The 16563-nt window shown below is 42.2% G+C and overlaps 1 protein-coding gene across 1 annotated transcript in view; it reads right to left on the bottom strand.

The window, feature by feature from the left end:
• Positions 1 to 16212, bottom strand: part of dag1 (dystroglycan 1) — a 114004-nt gene extending 97792 nt beyond the window's left edge. Inside the window, exon 1 of the mRNA XM_052017891.1 lies at positions 16057 to 16212. The gene's annotated coding sequence lies outside the window, so the exon portion shown is untranslated. The remainder of the gene's footprint in view (positions 1 to 16056) is intronic.
• Positions 16213 to 16563: the final 351 nt, after the last annotated feature.

The following is a 16563-nucleotide window of genomic DNA, read 5'->3' as shown; positions in this document are numbered from 1 at the left end:
TCAAACTTCAATGGGAGCAGGAACTTCCATGGTAGCTTTTCCCTATATGGTCTTTGCAGTGGCTGCACCAAGCTTCACTGTGTCCCTAAGCACGTAGACTTGAACCATGGTATATGTCAGTCCACGCCTTCAGTCATGGACCATTCCTTGCACTGCAAGATCATAAGCTTCAGGCCAAAATGCTGGTTGATAATCTTCCAGCAACAGTTGATATTAGTGTCCGTGTGTCCCTGGGAACAGATTGCAGAACTGTGTCCTATATTATGCAGCTGTTAGGAATGAATCTCAACAAAGACCACTGCTTCTCTTTCGCAGCCGATGTGCATTCCAATAGATGGCTTATGGTTTTGTTCCTGCCTTGAGGCCAGCACAGAGTGAAACTAAGACTGCGGTGCATGACAGAGAGGGCCTTTCTCACTACTTGCTAAGTAAAATCTTTGTACTTGCCTGGTGATGTGGTAGTCTGCTGGATGACTGACAGTCTACGCAGCGAATCATCCAGCAAGATTCACCACTTCCTTTCCCAACAGGACTTCAAGGACACACTGCACATACCTCCACCTGATTGACTTGCAATCAAAACACAAGCTTCATTGTAGCAACACCAGATTGGAGACTCCATCCCAGGAAGCAGCATGCAGGTATTACATTTAGTTAATATTGTGACATATTGGACAGAGTTTGAAGTGTGAGAGAAAGGCTGAAGGGGAATTAGGTTTGGCCAAGTTGACAGGAAACTTCTTTTCTAGAAATCAGTAAAATGAACTGATTCAGGATTTGCAGACTGAATTTGAGAGGGCTAAGATGTTCAGAAATTTCTATAAATGAAATGGAGGTTTCCTGTTGGCTGTTTTCAAACCATTTGAAGGTCACAACTCATGACTTCTTCCCCCCTATGCCACCACTCAGGAGAAACGTTCCATTAGCACATTCTTCTATTTCTCTTCTTGCCAACCCACCACCTTCCACCCACACTATATGTTGGGGAGAAAACTACAGATAGGCAAGTCTAGAAACAAAACCCAACTACTACTTCCACTACACAGTGATCATGCAGTTTGTCCTTGCCAAATTTGGGTGGAGTATAAAGAGCAATGCAAATTGTATTACCACTAGTAAAAAGTATGCAGGGATAGGCAATTTTAAAGCAAATACAAGTTTGTGTGATTTTTCCCAAACAATACTAAACACACATACTAGGACTAGGTTATGAGAGTTGTCAGTGTTCCAACATACAGACAACACTAATATCAGTAAGATGCCAAAATATTTAAACACCGATTTCACTAGGCCTAATGCCTACACTCATGTTGATTCAGGGAAGAATCTTTAGATTGCTTTATCAACCCTATCATTCATTACAACATTCTCAAGGGAGGGGAAGAGTGAAGTCCAGGAAAACAATGGAATAAGGGCAGCAGCTGTAATTCACAATTACATACAAACTGTGGGGAATAAAAAAAATAAAATGAAGTCTTGCATTTATACAGTATTCTTCCAGTGCTAGGATATCACAAAATATTAGAACTGTTGTCCCTGTTATAATCCAGGGAAACACAGCCACTAATCTGAACCACAAATGTGACAAATTACTATGTGAATGAGAATAATCTGTTTAAGGCATTGATTGAGAGATAAATTCAGTCCAGGACTGAAAAACATTGAAGTGGTGCCCTGGGATTACTTGCATCCACCCGAGTAATTAGACAAGGCTTTGTGTGAGAAGCTGCACCTCCACCTCCCATAGGTCTATGCAGGAGTGTCAGTTTAGACTCCCTTTGCCGGGGTCCTCAGTCATTCTTGGGAAAGCGCAAGAGAACAAGGACTCTTTACCCAACTACAGCAGTTTAGGCTAGCCTTTGGTCATCTTGCTTCTCCCTGGGTCCATTCCTAATTAGCCAGTTAGTCAGAAAGGGTCCATTCCCAAAAGACATGAAACAGTCCAATGAAGGCAGCCATTGAGCATGAAATTCACCAACACTTCCACTGCAACAGTACAGCTGTCTCAGAAGCATTTAAACATCAAAATCTCAAATCTCACAAAGTTCATGATCTAGGGCAAGTGACCATTGTTCTCCTGTAGACTTGAGATATGGACTACCTAGAGCAGACACCTCAAGGACTGGAAAGATACCAAAGTCATCTCCACATAATACTCCAAATCCACAGGAAGGATAAACATTCCAATGTCAGCATCCGCTCCCAAACCAACATGCCTAGCGCTGAGGTCCTAATTACACCCAGCCAGCCTTGATGGGAAGGCCACATTGTTTGCAGGCTTGACACCAGTCTCCTGAAACACTCTGGCTACGACAGAGCTTGCAATAAAAGTTACCAGGTGGACAGAGGAAATAATTCCAAGATGTTCTCAAAGTCTCCTTAAGGAAGTGTAACATGTCCACCAACTCATGGGAATACCCAAGTCCGAGTGGTACAGCATAGAAAGAGGCCCTTCAGGCCACTGTACGGTGCCGTCCTTTTTCACTGATATACACTTATCCCATTAGTCCATATGTTTATGCCTCAGAGACAAGACGCTACAGATGCTGGAATCTGCAGCAAAAACCAAACTGCTGGAGGAACTCTGTGGGTCAGGCAGCAGCTATGGAGGGAAATGGACTGTCAACGTTTCAGGTCAAGACCCTTCATCAGGATCTAAAACACTGACAGTCCATTTCCCTCCACAGCAGCTGCCTGACCTGCTGAGTTCATCCAGCAGTTTGTTCACGCTCCTTCTACGCCTTCCCTATTTAAGTACCTGTCTAAATGCTTCTTATACATAGTGACTGCATCTGATTTCACCTCTGGCAGCAAGCTCCAGATATCAACACTAAAACTTTACCCATCAAATCCCCTTTAAAACTCCTTAAATCAGTGCCCTAGTTTTTGATATCCTGACCGCAGGGGAGAAAGATTCTAACCATCTACCCTACCTATAGCTCTTATAATTTTATACACCTTTATAGGTCACCCTCTCAGCCACTTTCACTCCAGGGAAAACAAACCTACCCTATCCAATTTCTCCCCACAAGTCCTCTAATCCAGACCATATCCTCGTGAATCTTACCTGCAGTATACCACTATGCACAACCATATCCTTCCTATAGCGTGGCAACAAGAACTGCACACAGTACTCCAAATATAGTCTAACCAGTGTTCTACAAAAGAACACTTTATAGAGAAAGAGCATTCAGAATAGCATTGAAAACCTCAAATCCTTGCATCAGGAACACACAGGGACCCTGTGTAAACAGCAAAAATAGCACAACTGCCCCTAAACAATCCACCTGCCAGACCTATCAAACACCACCTGCAGCAGAGTCTGCAGGTACCAGAATGACATCAGCCACCTCAGACCACAGAACTGGAGTGGAAGAAAGACACCCTCAATCCCAAGGGACCACCTAAGTGGCAATGACAGTAACTGAAGTGAAATGAAAAAGAATTCAATGATCATAGTTAAACAGATACTGTACATCATGTGAAAGTTAAAAGGGATTTTGAACAAAGGTTTGAATATCAATTCCAAGGACTTTAAATTTAAAGACTGGACACATTAGTTCAGAGACCTCTTCATCCAATGTGTCCAGTTCACCCATATTACACAGTGAATTAAATCTGAAACAAAGCAATGCATGCCAACCATCCTGGGGCCAGACAAAGTGCTTCTCTAAAAAAAAAGCACAAGTCAACTTCACTCTCTTCTGTAAACTTGCTGCTTTCAGGGCCTCCCTGTCACTGTCCGGACTTGCTGTGGAATGTTGCCATGCCAGGAATTTGTCTCATTCCCTTTTTTTAAAGATTGCTTTTCAACAAAAAGATGAATTACCCTGCTTTCTATACAGAGAAAGACTGGGGTATTCCAATAGTGATGACTCTAAGCAGGTTTCCATTGTATCTCATAACCATAAAGAGGACAAAACAAGGGAAATATACAGAACATGAATGCAAAGTAGGGTCCCCATACGTTTACCAATGGACTGTGTAACACACAGTATAGATCACTCAAGAGCAACTATCACAGCATGCCTGAAGCATATAGTCAGAGTTTCACATTACCAATGATATGTCCCGACTTGGGTCTCACTGCAGTATGGTTATTCATTAACTAGAGAATATTAATTTTGTTTCAATTTATGCAGTTAACAACATGAAAAGGCAGAGTCATCCTGACCTGGTTTTAATATGCCAATAGAAAAAAAAAATCACAAATCTGTGCCTGTTCACATCACTGCAATCCTCACGCAAGGGGAGGAGTAAATCAAAAATCCAGAGATAAACAACTGGAGGTTCAGGGAGAGAAGGGATAAGGGCCAGACTGAGCACTCAAACATTAGCTCAGTTCTACTCACTAGCTGGTGCTGTAGTACAGTCCGAGGTCCCAACTTCCATCTCTGGTCTGTGAAATGGTTGTCCCTGCAAGGGGCCAGTGGGGGTAGAGGTCAGAACAGGGTGATGGCAGCAGATGGGGAAGGTGGTGTGGAGGGAGAATGCAGAGGAGAAATTAGCCAGGCTCTCAACTCCTAATCAATATTCACCATATCTACTGGAAAGGATCTGGCAACAACAAACTGGAGTTACTTGTGGGTGAGATGGGGAAAGGGGAAGAAAATAGGTCTTGGTTACCATGCCCATGAAGATGACATACACTGAGCATGACAATAAGCAGCAATACTTACATGAAGTACCACACCATTATCGTCACTTGTTGACTCTGGACTAATCCATTGTGCAAATTGTTACACAAACCCCGGACCAGTCTTTAAACTGGAGTCCTTAGAATTCCTTGAACATTCAAGTGATGTCTGTGATGAATATTTGCAACTGTTCTCACAAAAAGGGAACAAAGTCAACTCCGTGGTTAAGCTAGGTATTAGAGTAGATAAAGTTTTTTTTCCCCAAAAAATGTTCTCATTTTAAACATTGGTGCAATGTTACCAGTCCTCTGGTGCCAGTCCTGTGGCATTAAGAATGGTCAGAGCTGTTGCAGTTTCCTCCTTGCTTCTTTTAACATCCTGAGATATACTTCATCTGGGCCTGGTGATTTACTCACTTTCAAAATTATTAAATTACAAGCCTTAAGGAGTTTAACACTTCCACAACATTGTATCATAGTTAAACTTAGGTGGCTTTCTATCCCAAAGAGATTTATAAATAGTTGTACTCCCAACACATGCCTGTGGTACACCACTAGTCCCATCCAGCCATTTGACTACCAGCCCATTAACCCTACTCTTTTGCCTGCCACATCAATAAATTGCATTTAATTCAAAGAGCTTCAAGTTCAAACAAGAGTCTTAGCAGAACTTTAACAAATGTCTTTGCAAATGCAAATCAATTGCACTTATTACCTTTTCAAAAAAAACAAATCAGTTTCAGACATGACCAATCCTTTACAAATAAAAACCATGGTGAAGAAAGATGAAAGGATTTGAACAGAATGATGAAAATTTAAAATATCATGGCACGACTCCTGGGTCCCTTGGGCAACTGGTTAAATGCAGTTCTGTGCTTGCAGGTATAATAGTTATAAGGGAAAGGAGTGGTGTCATCAGCCTTTGTAGTGTGGCACAAAGTGGTTATATGGAGTGACACTGGTCCTGTATTGTTAGGTGGGGATGAGTTGCAACTGCTCTATTGAGAGATATATGCAGCCTTAAAGCAAACAGTCTGCAAACATCTCTCCCGTTGGCATGATCCTTCACCTCCATGATACAGATCAAATCCTTCAATTCTACCATACACAGCAAATATTAAGAATCCCAAAGTGCTTTCTCCTTCATTTAATATTCAGCAATCAATAAGGGAACAAAACGAGGAACCACACACACAAAAAAATCAGCTACCAAAAAGCCACAGGCTTAACCTATACCATTAATTAGTGGCTTGAATCAGGCAGTTTAAACCTACTCCTTTGCTATAAGCAGTCCACTTCATCTAAAAATATCACTGCTATGAATATCCTGGAATATTTTTAATCACTGAAGGCACTCATCTCCTTTAACCCACTCTTTCCCCACCAACACTCAATTACCAGCACCTCTGAATGATGGAATCAATTCATTTTTCTTAAATTAGCCCTGACAAAGTTAGAATGGATTTAATTACCCTTAGTTTATGGAGAACCTTCTCTCTTGTTCTTCTCCTTCCATTTATTTAGCCCTCTTTACTCAAGACATTCAAAGTTTATGGGAGTGGGAAGGTGCCCTCCTAACATTAAACACCTGACAAGATTCCAGGTTCACGTCTTGGTTTACTGTTGAAATGGCCAGCCTCAAAAGATGTCAGTAGGAGGGCTACAATGGACAGCCCCCAAGTACTATCTGGTATTATTTTTATGCACTGAGCAAATGGATTGTGAAAATATAGGATTCACACAGTACTGATTCATCCACAACTGAATCAGCTACCAATGCAGGGTGTTACTGTGATTCTTTACATCCACAGTCAATTAATCCTGCACCCGAGTCAAAAGATGCAACAAGAATCTCTACACTGAACAAAAAGAGCTACTTCTCCTTCACTGGACAGGCATTTGGATAGGAAAGGTGTAGAGGAAAACAGGCCTAATGCAGGGATATGGAATTAGCATAAATAGGCACCACAGTTGACATGGACAAAAGGGCCAAAAAAAGGGCTCATTTCTGTGCTGTACGTTTCTATGATTTTCAGATAGATATTTTACAATTGCCAAAAGATGGCCAATACCAATGGAACTGCAATAAATGTTTATTTGTTGGAGATTGGGGTAGGGTGGAAATGAATGAAACAAAGACTGGGAAAATAATCCTTCTCGTTTTGAGGGTCACAAATACACTGTTTCCCACTAGGTTCTCATACCACAGCTATACCCAGTGATGAAAAATTTACTTCAGGACAGAACCAACAACTCACAGGGGACAAAGTCGTCAGTACATAGGGCCTAATGCAAACAAATAGGATTAGTGTAGAAAGACATCACAGGCAGCATGGACAAGGTGGTATTAGTTTATTATTGTCACTGTACAAGGTACAGTGAAAAACTTGTCTTGCATACCGATCATACAGGTCAATTCATTACACAGCGCAGTTACATTGAGTTAGTACAGAGTCCATTGATGTAGTACAGGTAGAAACAATAACATTACAGAGTAAACAATAACAGTACAGAGTGATGCGCATATCATGTTCTATATTACCCCATACATACAATAAGTCATTTATTTACAAGACAATGCTGCTATATTAAGGACCTTCATAAGGGAATGTTATTGGTTAACAAATGATGGCACCAAACCCACCATGCAAAATAAAGTACAGCCATCCTTTACTTGGACAAAGATTGTGCTCAAGGTCTCTAATTTATTAGAATGGCACTCTAACTCAATGGCATACCACTGAATTGCCAGAGCACTGCTTCTGTGGCCTTGGAATCTCTCTCAAGGACAAAGGGAACGGAGAATACAATGGTGAATGCAGGCCAAGGTGCTTTTCAGAGTAAACAAAGGGAAATATGTATTAAGAGAACATGTCAACTGCATCTCAATCACCTGAGTAGTTGGTGCGAAGTAACCAAAAGTTGCAGGGATAGTGGGAAGGAAACATTGGTTTATGGTGATGCAGCCGACATCGAGCCACAGCCTGTCAGCTTATGGCCAGCTGTTGCTAATTTTTTAATCTTGCCCTAGTCACTTGTTGTGAACTGTATGCTTGAATGTGGAGGCTACCAAAGATTTTTCTCCCCCGCAGTGCATAAACAACTTTAAAAGTAAATGGGGGCAGAGGAAGAAGACATTTGCGAAAGATGTCAGGTCTGGGAAGAGTTCATTTATTTCTATGCAATCGAAAGTAATACAAAAAAAAAGTAGCAGTAGGAGCCCACCTACACATGAAGACTGCCCCACTACACAATGCAACCCCAGGCAATTCAAAAACTTTCAATAATTATAACAGCTTTAAAAGAAACAAATGAAATCCTACAAAAAGAATGCTAAGAGCACTACAGCATCATAACAAGTTTTGAGCAACCTGGTATACCTCAGGAGTCAGCAGGAAGAATTTAGACAGACCACACACTGTTCAGGTTGATACGAGGTGCAGACAAAAGAAATTGCAGATGCTGGAATCCAGAACAAAAACAAAACACTGGAAGATCTCAGCAGGTCAAGCAGCAAGCATGGAGGCAAAATGGTGCAAGTCGATGCATCAGGACTGATGAAGGGAAAGATTGCTAGTATGGATGGGAAAGGGGGAAAGGGGAAAGAGGCTGGTAGGTGATGCATTAGGGTTCCATCTATGCATCACCTCCTTCACATCTGGTTCCACATCACCCATGCGTCTTTATCCCACCTCCCCTCATACAAGGCAATCTTTTCTGTTCCCTCAGTCCTGATGCACTATCTACTTACACCTTTTGCCTCTGCAGATGCTGACCAGCCCACTGAGCTCCTCTGGAATTGTTTCTGATACAAGCTACATCCATAGAAAGGGAGACAAATATCGTGGAATGGGAAAATGCTAGTTCTGTGCATTAACTTGAGGTATCTCTAAACACATAAAAGTAGTTCTGGATTACATACAGCCAGAGGTGTGCAGCACATACAGGCCCTTCAGCCTACTGCATTTGTGCCAACCATCATGCACTCATTCCCTTTTTCCCCTCTTGCATTCTCATCAACTCCCCATACCCCACCCCCGATTCTCCTGCCACTCACCTACATTAGGGGGCCATTTACAGAAGCTAATTAACCCAACAAGCACAAATAAGGCACCCAGGGGAAGCCTTCAGTGCTGTTTGTGTGGAGTTTGCATGCTTTCCCTGTGGAAATCAGGATCAACAGAAAAGCTAACCCTTCAAACTGGCCAACTCTGGACTGCTTTCATTAAAGACCAAAACTCTGGAATCATTCAAGGACAATGGATGGTATGCGGTGAGAAGGGGATCTGTGGGTTCAGAATCCAGTTGAAGCACAAGGAAAGCCAAATGTTCTCCCAATTTTATAATCTTGTGGCTTGACCTCCTAAATGAGTGTTCAGCCATAACTTTTGCTTATATTCAAATTTTTTGTACTTTCCTGCGAGACATCCCAAGCCATAGCACTTTGACATTTTAGCGTGGGGGGAATGATATGTAGAACAAAGCTGACTTTTAGTTTCTCAGACAATTCCAGCATCTGTAAACAATAGTTACTGAAACTACACATTACTTATGTCAAACACACTCAACTAGCACAATCACAAGAAAACATGCCAAAACTTCCTCCGTTGATCTGGATGAGAACATCATTCTGCTTCACACTGCCCTGTTATTGGACAAAGTTAAACATGTTGTTGTAATCTGAATTCTTAGCATAAATCTCATTAGTACTAGAATCCAAATTAAAAGTCTTAAAGTTTGCATGAATTCCTATTGCAAAACCATTCTTTGGCTCCTTAAAAAAAAATTACTATACCTAAATTTATAAACGAGAACTGCTTGGGTAAACTTGCCATGCAGTAACCATATCTCCTTGTCACCAGTCATGCTGTAGCATCCCAAATGTATGTTTTGCAGTTTCTCAATTGTATTGTAAAAAGTTATTCTGCTCTAACCAATTTGACATGGCCAGAGTGGGCAGTCACTATGTCAGTCAGTCACTTTCAAACCATCTATTCAGTAAAGCATATGAAAAATAAATACATGCATGTACTGGGTTAATAGGTACCTGCTTTGATTGTCCCCATCCACCACATTTCTTCACTTGAGGTCTACTCTGGGTGTGTGAACCACCATTGGAAAGCCACTAGTACTTTTGACCTGTCCCAGTAATGCAAACAAAAAAGTATCTAGACATGATGTTGCACCACAAGAAATCTCAAGCTATTGAGTTCCTAACACAAAAGTAAATGTTATAGATTCAGCTATCAGATCACTGGGCTCAATTGTGCACAAATATCCTAGGCAGACATGCACAAAAGTCATCTTTGTTTAATGCAAAGGGATAATGTAACTGCATACTGCAGCTCAAATGTGTTGTATAATTAACTACGTACCACTCTAAACTTCAGGAATTCATCTACAATATGACATACCAAAGATGCACAAGTCACTTGCAATCAAGATAACTGTGCTTGGGTATTGGGCTTAAATTTAACTGCAACTGAGATTCAAGAGGGAATGCAGCTCTTAAACTATCCTTCAACCTAAGGGTCAGTATGAGCTTCCCTTCAGTCCATTCTCAACTCTCGCCAAGAAAATACCAGCCATATTTGCATTTGGAGGTAACATACAAGACCCATTGCTCATTCTTCACATCTTGCTTACATTATCCAGTCAATCTCTTTGCAGAAGTCCTTGAAAAGCACCTACAGTTTAATGGATTATGAAATATTGCCTTGTAAAACACATAATGTGATCCCAAATATGAAAGGTGAACAGAATTTAATGATCACCAGGTACATCAAGCAAATAAGAGTAGCCAATTCCACCCACTGAACCTGCCCCACTAATTCAACTTATTTACCCAAGGTCTTTGCTCCAATTTTCTTGGCAAATACTTAACAAAAATCTATTCAAGCTTAAATTGAATCAGCATCTATAACCATTTGTGGGAGAGTTCGAGATTTCCATGAAGCTTAATCCAGAAGTGTTTCCCAACACTCCATCCAAATTGCCTAAGTTTCTGTTCTATTATTATCGACTTATCCTGCAAGGAAAAAAAATAGGGTCACCTAGGCAAGATTTAGAAGTCCACTGGCAATCCCCCTCCCAGAATGCTACCCAACTGTTGAGTTCAGGAAAAGGAAGAAAGTTCCTTTTCAGCAACAGGATATTCTACACAAAATATAAAACAAACTTTCCAGTCAACTGCTCAAGAACTGAATGATAACACTTGAAGATGAATGGGAACAAGATCCACAGAAGTAACTTCGATCAGAAATCCATTTTACTTTTCAGTATTCACTTCCTTGAGACAAGCATGTAAGGGTCAACCACTAACTATTACTTTTTTTTGCATATTAGTCTTGTTCAACTTTGGTTTTTCTCCTTCAGTACCCCAGAACTCAAACTCAAAAGCTTCCAGAGAACTAATTGCCTACATTCTACAACTACAAAAACAATACTAAATGCTAACAACATTGCTATTCTTTTCAATCATTGTGTGCTGAACTGTAGGGCTTTGTTCTGCCTGCATATTATCTACATCTTACTGACTGCCTTAGCCAGGTAAAATCTGAGCCTTTTTTTTGTGTACTGGTAAACTGGGGAGTAACAAACTCAAACATTTGCCAATGAACCATAAATTAAATGAGACTGTTGGCCTTGTATTTAAGTTAGAACATACATATTGAACTGATAATGGCTTAATTCCTTCATTGTGCTTTTTTTTCCTTGAAATTGTAATATGGTCCGTTTCCATGACAATATACTAATAGTTACAGTTCTAATAGAAAACCAACTGCATGTGGGAGGAGAAAGGTATCAGTATAATGAAGCAATTTCTCCCCCCCCCCCCCCACTAATACCCAATAATTCAAATTACAATAATCCCAAGCAAGCTTGTCGCCAAACTCCGAGACCTAGGACTCAACACCTCCCTCTGTAACTGGATCCTTGACTTTCTAACAAACAGACCGCAATCAGTGAGGATAGGCCGCAATACCTCTGGCACGATTATTCTCAACACTGGTGCCCCACAAGGCTGCGTCCTTAGCCCTCTACTCTACTCCCTATACACCCACGACTGTGTGGCCAGATTCTGCTCTATCTCCATCTACAAGTTTGCAGATGATACCACCGTTGTAGGCCACATCTCAAACAGCGATGAGTCAGAGTACAGGAAGGAGATAGAGAGTTTAGTGGAATGGTGTCATGATAACAACCTTTCCCTCAATGTCAACAAAACAAGAGCTGGTCATTGACTTCAGGAAAGGGGGCAGTGTACATGCACCTGTCTACATCAATGGTGCTGAGGTTGAGAGCTTCAAGTTCCTGGGTGTGAACATTACTAACAGCCTGTCCTGGTCAAATCACGTAGATGCTACGGCCAAGAAAGCTCACCAGCGCCTCTACTTCCTCAGGAGGCTAAAGAAATTTGGTTTGTCCCCTTTGACTCTCACCAACTTTTACCGATGCACCATAGAAAGCATCTTGTCTGCATGTATCACGGCTTGGTACGGCAACTGCTCTGCCCAGGACTGCAAGAAGCTGCAGAGAGTTGTGGACACCGCCAAGCGCATCATGGACACCAGCCTCCCCTCCTTGGACTCTGTCTTTACCTCGTTGTTTTGGTGTAGCAGCCAGCATAATCAAAGACCCCACCCACCCAGGACATTCTCTCTTCCATTGGGTAGAAGATACAGGAGCCTGAGGGCATGTACCACTGGACTTAAGGACAGCTTTTACCCCACTGTGATAAGACTATTGAACGATTCCCTTATATGATGAGATGGACTATGACCTCACGATCTACCTTGTTGTGACCTTGCATCTTATTGCACTGCACTTTCTCTGCAGCTGTGACACTTCACTCTGTACTGTTACTGTTTCTACCTGTACTGCATCAATACACTTTGTACGAACTCGGTGTAACTGCACTGTAATGAATTGACCTGTGCAATCTGTTTGTAAGACAAGCTTTTCACTGTACCTTGGTACAAGTGACAATAATAAACCAATACCAATAATACCCACTGTCCAACGGAGGCGGCTCCAGATGAGCCCCATCTTCCACAAGTGGGGTGGGAGGAGTGAAATACCAACAGCCCAGGAAACACTTTTATTGAACCTCCCTGACCAATCTTCACCCAAGTACTCTTGTTAGTACTAGTAAAGATTGTGCTGCTACTATCTTCAGGTCATCATATTTGCAGGCCAGTGTCTTGTGAGGTGACTTTATGACTGCCTGTCTACTCTGCTCTAAGCAATTCAGCCACTGTCATAAGACAATGCTGGTTTGCACTTAGCCTGCAATCTTAAAGCCTCTAATCACTTACCAGTTTAATTTCCTATCCCACTCACACACTGTCCAGTGAAGCACCAGAAGCTTGAGTTTCAACAGTTATGTTTGAGTTAGGCACTTTACAACCTTCCAGAATCAAAAGCCTCAGCTCATAACTAGCATTCAGTTTTCTTCAGATGTATTGGTAATGGTTCTGACATTAGTGGTTATATGTCTTATTTCTTGCCCATCATCTTTTTCTGCTTTCATTCACTCCACCTTCCGACATTAAATCTCAGCTGCCCTCAATCCTATCAGCTTTTCTTTCTTCCACACTTGTGCTTGTTAACATTTTCTAGTTATGAATGCAAAGTCATCAGCTGAAACTTCAACTCTTTCTCTATCCACAGGTGCAACCTGGCCTGCTGAGTTTACTGCATTTTATATCCTAGAGTACAGAAAATCTTCTGTATTTTGAAAAATTTGGCTCATTTCATAACCAGGCTGTGAAAGAAACTTACCTATAGCACATGCTATGTTGGCATCAGGACAAAGGAGATAAACTATAAAGTCAGGTTACATAAACGTGGCTACTATTCCCTTGAGTTTGAGTCTGAGGTGCCTAAAATGAAAAAGGGATTCACTGGTATTGATATGGTGAAACTACTTTCCACTGATAGAGAATCTAAATCAAGGAGCTAAAATTAGAACTTGTCCATTTGGTAGTGAAACGAGGAAAAACTTTCTATATTGCATTTATAGAGCACTTTCAATCAAGCAAACATCCAATGCACTTCACAGAACCAGACAGAAACTGACACTAAATCACACAGGCAGATATTTGAACAGATGGCCAAAGTTTGGTCAAAGAGTTAGGTTCCAAGCAGCATTGTAAAAGGTGGAAAGCTTGAGACAGCTGAAAACACAGCCAGGAAAGAGCAAGGACGTTGCATGCATATGGGGGTGTCAGTGTACTGAAGGTTAGAATTAAAGGAATGCCGTGTTCTCAGATAGTCGTAGGGCAAGATAAGCCTTGCAATCACTACACAAAGGAGATCAGTGCTAGTGAAAGTACCTTACAGTTGTACTATGGGACACAATTCTACATACCATACCCACTATTCTAAACTTCTATTAAAACAAGTATCTATAAAATGAAGAGCACCAACGTAATCTGACAGATATTTGTTATCACAATCCTGAAAAAGATTAACATGCAACACTAGCAGTTATTAAACTCTCCCAACTGTGCCACCAAATACATCATTTTCACAAGAAAACTTCCAATTGCAGTGTATAATTTCACAGGCACTAACACATGTAGCTGATCTCCACCCCCCTACCAATGGAAGCTAAAAGGGCTAACCACTTAATGGACTGGGAAGTGCACACGGGCTGGTTATTCAATTATGCAGACACAAACTGGGCAAGCAGGTGATTGAAAAAGAATCCCACACAACTGTACAAAGAACAGTGGTGCTGCATTTGTGGCCACGATCCACCTAGCATTGCTACCTGGTCACAATCAAGTTGCTGTTTGTAGAAACTTATTGTGGGCTGCAACAGTCAAAAGTGCTTTGGCCTTTTCTGAAAGGTACGTAAGACTTCACTTCCTCTCCTAACCACAGCCTGCTGTTGTTTCGAGACAATGCTACTCAGGGTGAAAGCAAGTCAAGATCCTCTTCAATTCAGCAAATGTCATAACCCTAAGGTACCACTTCATCAGAACTTGCCACATGGGTAGGCTCCAAAATAAGTTACAAACTAGTTTAAATCAAGTATTAGCACTTCGCCCTTCTGAATTAATAGCTAATATCAGATTCTGATCAGAGTTTAATTGTCAATCCCAAATATACAAAGCATCTTCTCATTGAAGCAATTACAAAGCATTTCTCTCTCTCTCCAAAACAAAACTCAGCCAATGTTAAACAAGCTTCCTCGCCAAGTCCATCAACAATATTAAATGAAAACTGAAAATTCAGGAAACATTCAGTTCAGTCAAAACCTACAGCAGACACACCTTTTCAGGTGTTGTCCACAATCTGCTGAAACAGTCAACACCTCTCCAGATTGTGAGATATTATCAATTTTCCCATCATTTTTCCAGCACTGGCAGATTCTGATTTTTTTTTAAAATACCCCTTAACTTTAAGCAGTCCCAATCTTTGTTGGATTTAGAACCATCAGGTTCTAAGTAGGAGCCGTTTTTATTTTAAAAAAACACTAATGTAACTTTGTAATTTTCCACAACACCAATACAACGTTAACAGTCTTAAATTTAATTTTCAATATTGGCCAGCCAAAGCTGTTTGAATCTTCAATTGCAGTAAAACATTGTATTGAGCCACATAATTCCTAATACAACACTCGATTTAATCTTGGCAGTCTCCAGCAGAATCTCCAAAACAACCATACCCCCTGATCGCAAGACAGTAAAAAGTTTCACATTTTCACAAGTGCTTGTTAAAAGAGAGAAAGAAATAGATCAATAATTAATTAACCAAGTAATCTTTAGGGGTCAGTTATGCCGCAAGTTATTGCTTATCTAACACAGTTGTCACCAGACTTATTTAGCAGGTTGATACCAATGGAAGAGGCATGCAAACATGCCAAGTAACAAGTGATAATGCCCTATCCCGCACTGGACTCAAATCACAGCTTAAATGCAACCACTACCAGTCACCGGGCCCGCACCCCAATAGCATGAGGCGCTCTGTCTCCAGATGCAATCTAGGTTTGGTGATTAGTGAGTTGCACTGTGTACATTAACAGTGGGCACAGGGGGGAGGGGAGGGGGAGCAGATACACGCACCCATTCTAGATGCCAAGGCAAAGAGGGGAGCAGTCCTGCCAGGCCAAGCCCGTCCCATTCCAACCCCGAAGCAGCTGGCGAAACTTCCCCGGCTGGAGGTGACTTTGAAGGGGCGGCAGCGGCCTAGTCTGGTGGAAGGTGGTTGAAAGCCGAAGCCGGGCGACAAGCTGAGAGGAGCGGAATACGAGCGGTAGTCTGGCCGCTGGCCAGGGACTGACAGAGGGGAGGAGGAGGAGGCGGAGGAGGAGGTGGTGGTGAGGGTGGGGGGGTGACAACTGGTGCTGATTTAAAGGGAAACCTCTTTCCCCACCCACGGCGTGCTCCCCGACCGCTCTCTGCCCCTACCTGCACGGCGCCACGCCAAGCGCTCCTTGCCCCAGCCGCTGCGGGATGGTATCCGAGACCAGGCAGTGTCTCCCAGCCCGCCACTACATCCATTCCACTCGCAGCCGCGACTGCGCCGTCTGCAGCTGCGGCCCAAGAAAGCCACCCCTCCCCCTCATCTCCCTCTACCGGGCAACTGCTTGCACCAATCACCGCCTGGCGCTGCCGAACGGACCCGCCCCTCCCACTATCAATCACCCGCAGAACGTGAATACAAGTCGCTGAATCCTGTATTTTATGTACGTCGATCAAACAGGAACATCCAATCATAGCTTCGCACCACCCAACTGCCCGCCTTCCCAAGCGGCCCAACCAGCTGTTAACGCAAGTCATCCAATCACAGTCAAGGGGCTCCATTCAAGCCCGCCCTTGGTGGAAACGTCATGGCCAAACAGCCAATTGACTTTGTCGGTTCGTGCGGTTCTCTAAAGAGGACAAGCCAATCAGCATGCGTACATCGCTGCTGTC

Source organism: Pristis pectinata, chromosome 6 (genome assembly GCF_009764475.1).
Source record: "Pristis pectinata isolate sPriPec2 chromosome 6, sPriPec2.1.pri, whole genome shotgun sequence".
Taxonomy (NCBI): Eukaryota; Metazoa; Chordata; class Chondrichthyes; order Rhinopristiformes; family Pristidae; genus Pristis; species Pristis pectinata.
This window is presented reverse-complemented; position numbering and strand designations above follow the sequence as displayed.